Source organism: Kryptolebias marmoratus, linkage group LG14 (assembly GCF_001649575.2).
Source record: "Kryptolebias marmoratus isolate JLee-2015 linkage group LG14, ASM164957v2, whole genome shotgun sequence".
NCBI classification, from domain to species: Eukaryota; Metazoa; Chordata; class Actinopteri; order Cyprinodontiformes; family Rivulidae; genus Kryptolebias; species Kryptolebias marmoratus.
In genome coordinates, this window is record NC_051443.1 from 10,920,247 (window position 1) to 10,933,167 (window position 12,921).

The window sequence follows — 12,921 nt, forward strand, 5'->3', positions numbered from 1 at the left end:
AAAAAGATTTACCTTCCCATTTAGGGTTTGATGGACAAATTCTGTAATAACTTGCAGTTCTTCATTTGTATCTTTGTTTTTAATAAATATTATCCAGGTACGTATATTATGACCAGCAACTGCTAGGTGATGGTTGTGATTTGGTTTCATAGGTCAAAAAGAGAGAAGGAAAACTTAAACATGCGTATCATTTATTTTAACGTTTATATTTATGCACAGAGATCCTTTAAAATCGACCTGATGGATCCTCCACAAAAACCATCTGAAGGTGCTTTGAAAATGGAGCAGCCTTTGTTGTGTAACTGTGACATAGATGGGGAAATTTAATTTCTAGGGAAATAGACTTTAGAGCACAAATAAATCTAAATATGTGCAGGGAGGAATAATTAATTTTTATATGTATCAGAGAATGGACTTTCACTTTTCCATGATTGTATTCATTCCTCAAAAGCAGCCTCTGATTAGGGACACTGCTACAGTATTTTTGGCCTTTTATATACGTAACTTAGTGGTTGTGTATTAGTCACTGTTGATTTACATGTAGGCTAAGATGATATTGTAAGATGAAACTGTTTGCCCATGTGTTAAAATCTGAAGTGTCAACAGCTTCCCAATAAGCCCCAAGTGCACCAGGCCTGCTTCCTCTGTACAAACAGACGATGGGCTTCGGGAGTGACTCGTGTTTCTCAAGGTCAGCAAATTCTGAAGAGTCTACATGATATTCTGAGAAAGTAGTGTGAACACAGTCGGGATATCTGCACTGTTTCAACAAACAAACAAACAAACAAAAAAAATGGCAAACTGCTGTGAACTGCAAGAAAAGTCTAGGTTTTAAAAATGATGAGGGTTGATAAGCAGAGGATGGTAAGATATTTTTTTTCTTTCCTCTAGACAAACAGAACAAGATGTAACATGATGAAATAATCTAAAGATATTATCAGATGAAAGGAAAAATAAAAATTAAATGAACCGATTTGGTATTCACAGACATGAAAATAGACTGAAGAACACAAATAAAACAAGTATGTGCTTGGAAAATGAATTCAACCCTGGAGGCATTCATGTAACTTTTAGATGAAGCATGTATTAAATTAAACAGTTTATTTAAAAGTTGGTATAGATAGATAGATAGATAGATAGATAGATAGATAGATAGATAGATAGATAGATAGATAGATAGATAGATAGATAGATAGATAGATAGATAGATAGATAGATAGATAGATAGATAGATAGATAGATAGATAGATAGATAGATAGATAGATAGATAGATAGATAAAGTTTTTCAACTATATTTAAAATTATTTTTCAGGGTATTTCTAATTTGTTTTTCATCCAGCTAAAGAAACTGTAAAAATAAACATAGATTAAGTTACCTTTTCTCTTTTTTTTCAGAAAAAATGATTTTTTTTTAGGTGCTTACATTTGTTTCAACTGGGAATCAGACTGCCAAGGTCTCTGCCTTTGACTGTCATCCAATCCTGTCCTTTATGGGTCTTCTTCAGGTGGTAGGTCCACAAGAAGGTGACCATTTGGGTTGAATGAGCTCCATCTGACCATAATTGTGAAGACAATATTGGTAACACTGGTAAGGCCCGGTCACCAGACCCTGACCAACAAGCCTCTCCTCCAGGCCTGGCTCCAGGATGAGTGAGTCCTTAGTCCTGGCATGGTTTCTTCTTCTAGTATTCATTGTAAGGGCTATTGAATGACACTTTGTTCAGACCCTTTCCCAGAACCAATTTGCCATGGGAGACCATACCAAGGGCAAACTGCCCCTAACAACATAGCTTCTGGGGTCCTTTAGGAAACCCACTGGTGTCTCTCATTCGTAAGAGACCTTGGGGCAGACCTGGAGAGATTATATCTCACAGCTGGTCTGGGAAAGCCCGGGAGTCTCTCCGGATGAGCTGGAGGATGTAACTGTGAGGAGGAGGTCTGGGGATCTCTGCTGAAGCTGTTGCACTCATGATCCAGCAAGGAATAAGTGGCAGATGGATGAATGATGAATGGATGGATATTTCTTTGCACATGTTTTCTTTCTGCAAAGAAAACCTAAAAAATAACTATAAACAAACTTTTCCTGGATCCTCTGTTTGCACAGTCCTTTCTTTGATTTTACAAAGATTTTGTCATTTTTTGTGACTCAGTGTGGATGCAGATGAAAGGCAGAGGAAAATATTTCACACTCACACACACACAAAAAAATATTGATGACCAATATCAACCCTGTGTAAGCACATCTTGTTTCTGATGTGCCTCAGTGAGTCATCTGAGTCAGCAATACTTCAAAGCTCAGTTCCCCCGTGCAGGAGGACCGTAATATTTCTTAGACAGTCCCAAATGTAGCTGAGAACAAAAAGAGGGAAAAACTCTGAGTGCAGCGCCTTCTGATTTCCACACTCTAATGGCTTCTAATTACTGGGCACACAAAAACAGTGGCACTCAGTCTCAAAAACATCTGCTTCTGAGTAACAGTTGTGTGGTGAGCCAATTAGCTTTTTTGCATATATGCTGCTGATAAGCTGATGGTGATCTTTGATGTTTTTCAAATTTATGATGAGTACAGTGGCTGTCTGCTGTTTATCATAACAGCAAGGGCATTTTTATAACATAGCAAACTGTGCTACAATCTCTCTGTGTTAATTACCTACATAAATGTATTTTCCTCCTTAAACCCTGTGCTTTCTTAACATATTCTGCCATACTCATCATTAATCTGTTCTCATATGAATTTTATTGACACTGACAGTTGTCACTTACCATATACGCTTCCAGTGTTGGATAAATAGTGTAATTCAGGCACACTGCATCCACTGTTTGAATGCATTTATTTGTTGTCAATGCTCTTTTTTATATTTTCTGCTATGGTATCTGTCATTTAATGATCTTGTCTTATAATTCCTTTCAAAAGCCATACAAAAACAAATCCACCACATGAGAAAATAGATTTTTTTTTCAAATAAAGTAAAAAAAAAAAAAAAGAAAATACCCAGGAGCGATGAGTTGTTCCTGACAAAATTTGAAGTAAATTGTGCTTGTTTCTACTAAAATATGAATAGAAGATCCTGGTGATGATAAAAGTTATTCTCAAAACATCCCAAACCCTAATAAAGGATATGAAAGAGGACTTGAAGAAGGAAAAAATGGCTGAAAAGAAAAAAAAAAAAAGAAAAGACAGTCAATAAGAGCAACTTACTAAAATGAAAAAATTGTGAGACTTATTGCTCTTCAGCTGAAGGCAGATCAGAGTATCATCCTCGTCACTATGAATAGAAATGTTATATTTTTTTAAAAATGGAGCATACAGTAGAAGGAGACTATAAATTGAAAATAAAAATGGCCCAAGAATAAAACCAATAGGAACTCCACATAAAAGAGGGGCTGAAAAAACAAGAAAATAAAAACAAAAACTGTCTCGACAGTGTCAAATGCAACTATGATGTCTAAAAGCAAAAGAAAAGCAAAATCTCCTGAATCTGTAGCCAATAAAAGATCATTAAAAATGATTGTACATTAATTGGCAGAGCAAGTTAAACATCCTTTCACTCTTCCTTGTATTCCTAACCACTCCATAGTGAGAATTACAGTCCAATAACCCTCAGAGAGTCCTTATGACTGTTTAGTCTGAAAATGCCTGTTGTTACATTAGGGGCACTTCTGTATGGCAGTCCAGGATGAGGTCATACCTTACATACCAAAAAGAAAGCGGGAGCCCCTTGTGCAATTTGAATAAAAGCCTGTTAGCTAAAATCTCCCATTCTTCCCGCCAGCATCCTTCCATCAAAGGTTCTCAGGGGTTTTGTTTGGCTAATAGCCAGTGCTCTATATTTGTGAGATGTCACCAGTAATAAGCAGCTTCCTGGTTACCTTTGCCTGTGTCTGTCAGACAGAAAATTGGATCCTCAGCTCCCATAAGTCTCCAGTGGGGCCTTCTACCTGCCAGCGCCATCAATTAGTTCAATGTACAATAAAGTCCTACACCACAAGGAGCAGGGGACTTGGAAGGAGCTCGGAGACACAATTTTCCCAGCTTGTAATATTTTCGCATGTGCTGAATGTTCCACACTGGAGAGGGAGAGATGCATAATGTAATTCTTGAACTCTGGGAACTTACTGTATGTAACATAGCAAGGTGCAGGGACAGTTGTTTCATACAGAATGTCCTGAAACATTCAGAAGCACTCCACTAGTGTGGGGAAAAAAAATCTATATTATAAAGACACAAAAACAAGCTTGAGATATAGAAATCCATTGCTTTTATAGATGAAGAGAGAAAGGATTAGGACTTATTTTCAACCTGTCTTTAACCTAAATGTCATGAAGGGGTATTGTGTAGATTTGACTTCTAAAGGCTCAAAAATGTATTTTTTCAATCAGCACATAGCAATTTGCCAAGGTTAGAAAAAAAATGTATGTGGGTGTTTTTTCTGTCCCTTTCATATTTTGTTAGAAGCACACAAGGCTTATTAAAAATAGAAAAAAAATGGGTTTAGGTTTTTATCCATGCTGGTTAGGGGAAAGGAAATTGCACATAATGAAAATGGAAGGACTATAGAGAGCTTTTCAGCCATTGTATGGAATTCAAAACAATTTGGAGGGCTCCTCAAATATTAGTTTTAATTGGCACTAAACTCTAGACTCTGCATTCCTAAAGCAACAAAAAAGTTTTCCTTTTACCTTTAAACAGCTGATGAAGATTTATAAAAATTTTCCTAACAATGTTGTTTTTTAATGGAATCCAACCTTTTTACCTGCTGTGATTTCCATCCAGGTAGTCCAAAATAAAACTGCAGTCTGTCAGAGATCAAGCAGTTCACCGTGTCTCGGTCACCATGGAAACCTAATCTGGTCATGTTAGAAGTTTTGTGATATTTAAAAACTTTAACATAAATTTCATTAAAACACTAATTTATTCTGCTGTATTAATGTAAAACAATAAAGTGGCAGGCAAGTTAGGTTGATATGTGATTTGTTTGTGTTGATGGAGTCCGATCTGTCCAGGAAGTAAAACTGCATTTCTCATCCAGTGTCACCCATAGTAAGCTACAGCAGATTGCTTACAAAACCATTACCTCTGTTGGTTTGTAAGTTAACAAGAACATGTTGATGTTCAGAACATATATTTCCAGCAAAACATTGTATTTTATCAGTCTCATTTCCAAAAAGGGTTTCTGAAAAGCTCCTAAATCTGTAATTTGTTAATTTATCTACACCTCCTTATTTTTTGGCATCACTGTAAACAAACCTTTCATTCATGCGGCAAACTCAGAGAAAGCTGAGGCAGAGGAATGTGTTACTCCAGCTTTCAATTTCGTTTGAGGTAGTGAATCGTTTGGTGACTAAGGGCAGCAACTGTTGCATTTTTAAATGTGTTCGCTGTTCCTCAATTCTGTAAAATACAGAATTAAAGGTCTAACAGAATCAGGATTTTTTTTTTCATTTATAATCACTGACAAAAAATTTAAGCACCCAGAGTGGTGAAAATAAAATGAAAATGGCAGGTGTTCCAAGGTCATGTGACTGTGCTGCAGTGATTACAAGATCAGATCAAATGGGTAACAAAGCTGGCAGTTTGTGCACACTGCTGATCCCATGTCAGCAGGGTGTGGGACCCTCTGAACCTGATACAAAAAGTGATTTGATGCGGAACTGATTCTTACATCCAATGTATCCTCTCCTGCAGCAAGCTGGCCCAGAGCTTTTGTAACTGGCTCTCGAGATCTGGCAAATTGGCATTGGGTTGCAATCTATGTCAGTGCTGATCCCACACACGTTTGATTGGGGAAAGATCCAGGGACCTGGCTGGCCACAGCAGGACCTCATAGTGACACAGGCAGTCCATAGACACATGTGCCATCAGAGTCCCCATATCACTACTAAAGGTAACCTAAAGTCATACCCCTTGGTTCTCTATACCACAATGTCAGAAGTAACACTGGGTGGTGTGTCTCTCCATAACAATGGCAGGATTGGTCCTCTCACCTTAGCATCGCTGTACACAGACAATAGTCATTCATGGTAATCATCAGTCCATGCCTCCCAGTTTCAACACTACTCCAAATGTATAAATTTCTAGTGGTAATGACAACTTGTGCCTTGGACAATATACCCATGGTTTGTCTAATGCCAGTCGATGAGACACAGTGATGACACGGGGCGGTGTAAAGACTCCAATACCTGTGTCCAGATGGCCAGCACAAATGTCATTGGGTTCTGTAATGCTTGATAAATATTATAGTAATCCTTGCTTGACTTGGTTTGTCTTAGACAACTGGAACCTTTACCATGTATGCGGGTGCCCTCATGTACCCATTGGTTTCACCATTTGGCCACTGAAACATCTGTAACATGCAGTGAAAGTGTACAATACAACCACCTGGCCTCATGCAAACTCATTATGCAATCCCTATTAAACTCTGTCAAGAGGCGCTAATGCTGTATAATGTGTCTACAAGGATGGTGACCTTCACTCACTGTTTTGACTGGCTGTCAAACATTCTAAAAACAGCCTGATAACACCATTGTTTCACCAGCGATATCACCACCACCACACCCTCTGGTGCTTGTTGAAGATGTGCCAGCTGCTTGCAAATCAAATCATTTACATACCCATTGCTGTTCTGCATGTGGACTAAATTACATCCAAACCAGACTCTTCCGTCTGGATGCTTCTGTCACTGAGTGTATTAGTTTACTGGTAGAACATCTCAATGTTATCTATCATGCAGCTGAAGATCGTTATTTATTTATTTATTTGGTAACACTAGTCTTATTCTGGGTATAGAAATAATGGTCAGGAAAGACAGTTATCTTTTCTGGCAACATGATGTTAGGGAGCGATTTTCTTTTTGCCAGCTAACTTAAACTAGTAACAATTTTTCATTGGGGCAGCTAGCATTAAATAAAGCTAATTATAATGATAATAACTATGCAGCCAGCATTACATAATGCAAGCTGCATGATCTAGTTGGAATACTACTTTCTATGTTGGAATAACCAGATTTTTCTCCTTGCCTTACACAATTACAAAATCATTTTTCATTTTTCATTGTTTTGCTTTACAGCTAGCAACAAGTTACAGTCACTGGAGTTTAATTGAGGAATTTTTCAAGTCCCATAATAATAAAACTTGACCAAGCATTTGTTTTTCTTTAATTCAGTTCTTACCAGATTGATGCCCTTTACACTTCAATATCAGGATTTCTTTTAAGCATATTCAGATGCCCCCTCAAACCCCATAATTTTGGTAAACCCACCTAACAAGAACATGTTAAGCATTTATGATGAAGGATAGATGGTGTTTTATAACAAGAAGTCCCTGCATTTTACACCACTTCTACAACCAATTTCATTTTACCTGCATCAAATTGAACTCTGCTCAAGTTTCTCCTTTAAAAAAAACAGTTCCTCCAGCACCTGTCTGCTCTTCTCAGTCACTTGTTCATGTCTGAACTCTGATCTGAAATGAATGACTTCTGTTCCCCTCTGTATATCTGTGTCACTCTTGGTGTGAGTGTGAGGGATTGTCACTGTTGCTGCCAAAGCTGGACCTTCACAAAAGGTTCCCAGTTCCAGCTGCATGCCTGATTGTCAGGGACGTGCTGTCTCTACCTTTTCTGTTGAATAGGTTCAGTTGGATGTTCAGTAACTGGGTCAGGATAGCTTGCTCTTTGAGCTGCAAGGACACAGGAGGAAAACATTCTTTGTAAAGAAAGCTTTTTAGAAAACAGAGAAAAGGGTCCTTTTTTCTTTTCCAGAAATGAATATGTGATTTATAATTTGTTTTTTCACTGTGACCAATGCAACAGCATTATTTATATTTTTAAAGCTTTTAAAAGTCTACAAAGCCTTTTGCAGCACAGTAAATGGACCGCCTTTTGGAAAAACAGCCACCTTAAAGGGTGTTTCTGCATGTATTTCATCATGCACATCTAGTTTTATGAAATTACAGCAGCTTAAACAAACAAAGCATTTTGTTCACATTAAACATGTATGAGCACGTGTAATGTGCCACTGTTTTTGCAAAGTATTGTAGTTTCAACCTCCCTCATTGTATATCTGGATTTATTGCAATGTCGAATTGCAACGATGTTTGGAATTTACCAAAGCTTTAAATTTCCCACTAGAAAAGGGTCTGTGCTGCTAAAAATCTGTCAAGAAATGAAAAATAGCCAGTCAGAGCAAAAATTCAAAAGGTCATGCTTTTCTGATTCTGATTTATAAAGAAAGGCTTTTGTCAGGTGCAGCGCTGTAAATCAGGCACACACACAATTGCTTCAGTGTTTCGTCAACCTATTCGTGTTTGCTCGCATTATTATTCTAATCAGGGTCCCGACATGTCGAGAGCTTTGCCAAAATCCAGCCGAGAAAGAAAAATTAAAGGACACTACAGTGTTTTTACAAAGCGGAGCGCATGAAAGCCGAGAGCCAAATTGAGGAACATCACAGCTGTGATAAGGGGTGACGAGCAAATCTCAAACTAATCAGTACAGTAAATCAGTGCCATTGTTCTGTTATGAATATCACTGACACTCTCCATCTGAGGCTAAAATGACTGTGGCATAATGAAATCCCACTGTTGTACTGAAAGTTAATTTATTCTTGTTTATTGTATATGGAAGTCATTACAAACTGATTTATTAGTGCAATGAGAGCTACATTTTGATGTCAGAGTTTAGGAATGCAAATATGATCTATGTGCTATTGCACAAGGTTTATTTTTAGAAAATTAGGAATATTTTTAGTTCTGCTTATGGTCGATGTCTACACTTCTTCATCCCATCTGCTGTGACAGAGAGCAAAAAGTCAGGAAATTCTACAAAAAGGTCTTCGTGGCTTCAGCAACTTCACAGTAGTGCACAACATTTAAATACTAAACTGAGAGCTTTAAGCCTAAAAGTAAATGCTTAAGAAAGCCTTTTCCTGTAAGCAGAACAATGGTCAGGATGTATTTTTTTATTCTCAGAGATTTTAAAACTGCTTTTGAAATCCTGAATAATGAATAAATATGGTTGAAATTAGATAGTGAAATCATCAAACTAAAACAAGCATACAAATTACAAAAAAACTTCTACTGATTGTGGTTTAGATATGCAAAAATTACTTGTATGTGTTGTTTGTTGAATTGTTTTTAAAAAAAAACTAAATTCAGCCTATTATAGAACAAGAGGATCTGCAAGAGGAATTTGCAAAGGAGTCTCTAAAGCAGGGGTAGGCAACCCCGGTCCTCGAGAGCCACTATCCTGCATGTTTTACTTGTTTCCCTGCTCCAACACACCTGACTTGAATCAGTGTGTGATTAACAGGCTTCTGCAGAACATGAAGATGTAATTTAACCACTGAATCAGGTGTGTTGAAGCAGGGAAACAAAGAAAACAAGCAGGATAGTGGCTCTCCAGGACCAGGGTTGCCTACCCCTGCTCTAAAGTGTCTTGAAACATTCAATGGTGTTTCTAATTTCCACACGAGTCACAGAGGCTTGTAGTTTTGACACTTGAATTTTGATCCTTTTTCAAAACATAGTGTATGATCAATTTTCTCTCAAAAAAGTTGCAGAGGCATCTCAAATAATTTTGTTGCTGTAGTTCTAGAGAGCTAGAGCTGCACTTTGACACGTACACTAGACATGATGTGGTCAGAGATGGGCTACTAAAAAATGTGCACAGTCTAGGATATAGTTTTGCAAATTGTGCACACAAAAAGAAAAACAAAATGTCTGTGTTCTTTGCGTAGCTTCCTGTTTGCTTGGTCCTTACACTTTTAAATTGCACACTGATTGCCAGCAGTCTCAGTCCAGTCCAGCTTTGTTGTTGAACTTATCCTGGGTAAACAGGAAAACACAAGAGATTTTTTTTTTAAACAGTCCAACATGTAGTTTTATCCCTGACAAGCAGTGTCAATCACAACAACAGAACTCTGTGAACTTCCTTCAATTCTTCACAATAAGAGTCTCGTCATCAGAAGCTTAAATTGATAACTTATTTTTCTTCAGTAAAAAATACTATCACAACCTAGTTTGGTATTTATTACTTACTGGATCAACAGCTTGTGTACAGCTCCACATGGAAATTACACTGCCCTTAAAAACAAAACAAAACAAACAAAAAAACAAAAACAATTATTAAATCCTATCCTGAACTATAGTCACTCTTATGCCTATGTCGATCACTTATTTTTTATGTTTCTTTTGTATTGGGTTTATTGTTTCATGTTTCTGTAGTTCTGTTTTATTTCTGTGTTTAGTTTTTTATGTTGTAAGTTGTGTAGTCTGCCCCCTGTGCCCTCTGTGTGCCATCACTCTTTCTCCCAGTAATTCCTCTCACTCACACCTGTTCTGTAATCAGTCACCTGTTTCCACTTTCTCATTAGTCTCAGCTTTTAAAACCTCTTCATCTCTGTTCACTAGTCACTGACTTGTTGTCATTCTCATGTGCTGTCCGGTTTTCCTTGAGTTCTCTGCAAACTGGATTTTGTAAGATTTAGTTACGTAGCTTTTTGTTATTGAAAATAAATTTGTTTTTCTTTGAGCTCTTCCGTGTCTGCCTGCATTTGGGTTCAAACCATTCCACCACTAAACCTGACAATCACGGGTCGTTGCACCAATGTTGTTTTTTATGTTTGATTGCCCTTTTAATCTAAAAATAATAACTTCATTCCTGTCAATTTATTTTTCTTTGTAGTCTTTTACCTTTTATTACAATTCATTTGGAGCTCGATATTTTAACTTTAATCTCGACATAGTGATGTTAACCTGGATACAAAATTTAATTTATTTAAGACTCACCCTAACTTGACTTCTTATTTCTTGGATTACTGTAGTGTAAAGAGTCTGTGAGGCCGTCATAGCTCAGTGGTCAGCCCTGTGGTCTTGTAATCTTGATGTGTCAGGAAAGGCATCTGGTATAAAACAATTGCCATATCTTCTGTGTAAGTTTGCACGCTGTGTCAACCCCTACAGAAAGAAGCAGCTGAAAGAACATCAGCATTGTACTATAATGTGATTAATGTACGACAAAAAACAAAGCAACCTTTTGTGCCTAGGTTTTTTTTATTTTTGAGTTTTATATTTCTTTTGATTTAGATACCAATACAGTCTCATTTGACATTTAACAAAATCATGAGCTGATGAGTGCAGCTTTTATGTTTCTACAACCTCCTCGTGACCAAAATAACTCAATATGAATTAAATTAAACCAAAAGGAAATCAGACAAAAAAACAAAACCTTGTTAATAGTTTTCCATTTTACATTCAAGGCTTTGCACTAAGCTGCCCCCTTTACCCCTTCACACCTTTTAAGAGACAGACCGAAGATGTAAGCAGCCTGTAATTCAACTCCCCCCATGGGTGTCTATGGTAAAAACCAGGGTAACAACAGTGCTGTCTTATCTGAGTTACAGACATTGGATAGCTGGTATCAGATTAAGAGCTTGGGGTGTGGAGGTAATGCTTTATGTTGCATCAGAACAAGTGCAGCAGCAACAATCAGTAGGCTGCAAGATGTTGACTTCAACCGTTTTTACAAACATAAGACGGAGACTGATTCTTATTGCGATAAGCAGATAGAGGAGGAAAGCATGACATTTGGGCACTGCCTGAACTAATACAAATTTAGTCAGGTGAGCGTGTGTTTAGTTGGTTGCTATGGTTCTGCAGTAATCTGAGTGTTTACCCTACTGGCATGTTAAAAAGTGATGAAGGGAAGGAATGCTAATGCCCTCAAGCCCAGAATAATGTCGCTGACATAAAAGCTAGCTACAGCATCTCACACAGAGCAACAAATTTAGACCCAAAAAGCAACCCTTCTATACGTGTACAATGTGTGGACTGTTGTTACCCCTTCATCTGTTTGTCCTACCTCTTTTCCCTTTATGTTGGAAGCCACTGAATGCATAGCATAGAGCAGTGGCTCCTGACCTTTTTGTCTTAAAACAAAAAAATAAAAACTGCCACTTTCCTGCAGCCCTGCATGTTTTCTTGTGTATGCACTTGTGCTTGTATGCAACAAAAAATATAATTTTGTGTTTTATATTCAGTTTATCATTCCCCCCCCCAAAACATTCTTCTTTCCACATCACATTCAGAATGGAGGTGAGTGAACCGGGTGTCTGAGGAGCAGGAGGAGAGCATCGGTGGAGAGTAGGAAGGTAGGTGGGTGTCCAAGTGTTTAGTTAAAGCAGTCTTTGAGCTGAGAGAGCTCAGTGAGCCAGTATACACAGAAGGAGAAACTATAGTTGCTTGTGAACAAACTGGCTTTTACGACCAACTCATATGAATGAGTCAGCTCCTGTTTTGAGCAGATTTAAGTCTTGCCTATGTGTTTTTTATTTTAATAAGGACAATGTCCCAATTATTTATGAGAGCTGGGGGGCTCCAAACTTGTACTGGGACCATCCTGTGGGGACATTGTACCCACCCTGGATTCAACTTCTGGCTTTCCATATCAACTCAGAAGTATGTGGATGCTTGAGAGACTTTTCTTCCTAACAAATACAGTGCTTCACATTGGTCAAAACTGTACTGATATCGTGCTCCATACAACCAATCAGGTGAGATAACTTACAAGGACTCAACAGATTGTACCACTATACCAACAGATTGGCGTCATTCAGCCCTTTTATAATCTAATTGTAGAATCTTTGTATTTTGTCTAACCTGATTAGTTAAATGCAGCATGCCATCACAGTTTTGGCAAATGCAATCGATTAGCGAAAAATTAAAACAAGGGGGGAAAAACACGGGAGATGTTTCTCATTGCATGCTTTTAAGAGCTGACAAAGAGCTGATTTGTCTGTGAGCAACATATTACTGGACTATATTGCACGATGAGCTCGCTCTTTCAGGTGTGCAGGAAAAAGTGAGAATTTCCATCACTAGGAAGAAAAGCCATCAATAACTGAGGAATACTGCAAGGACAAAT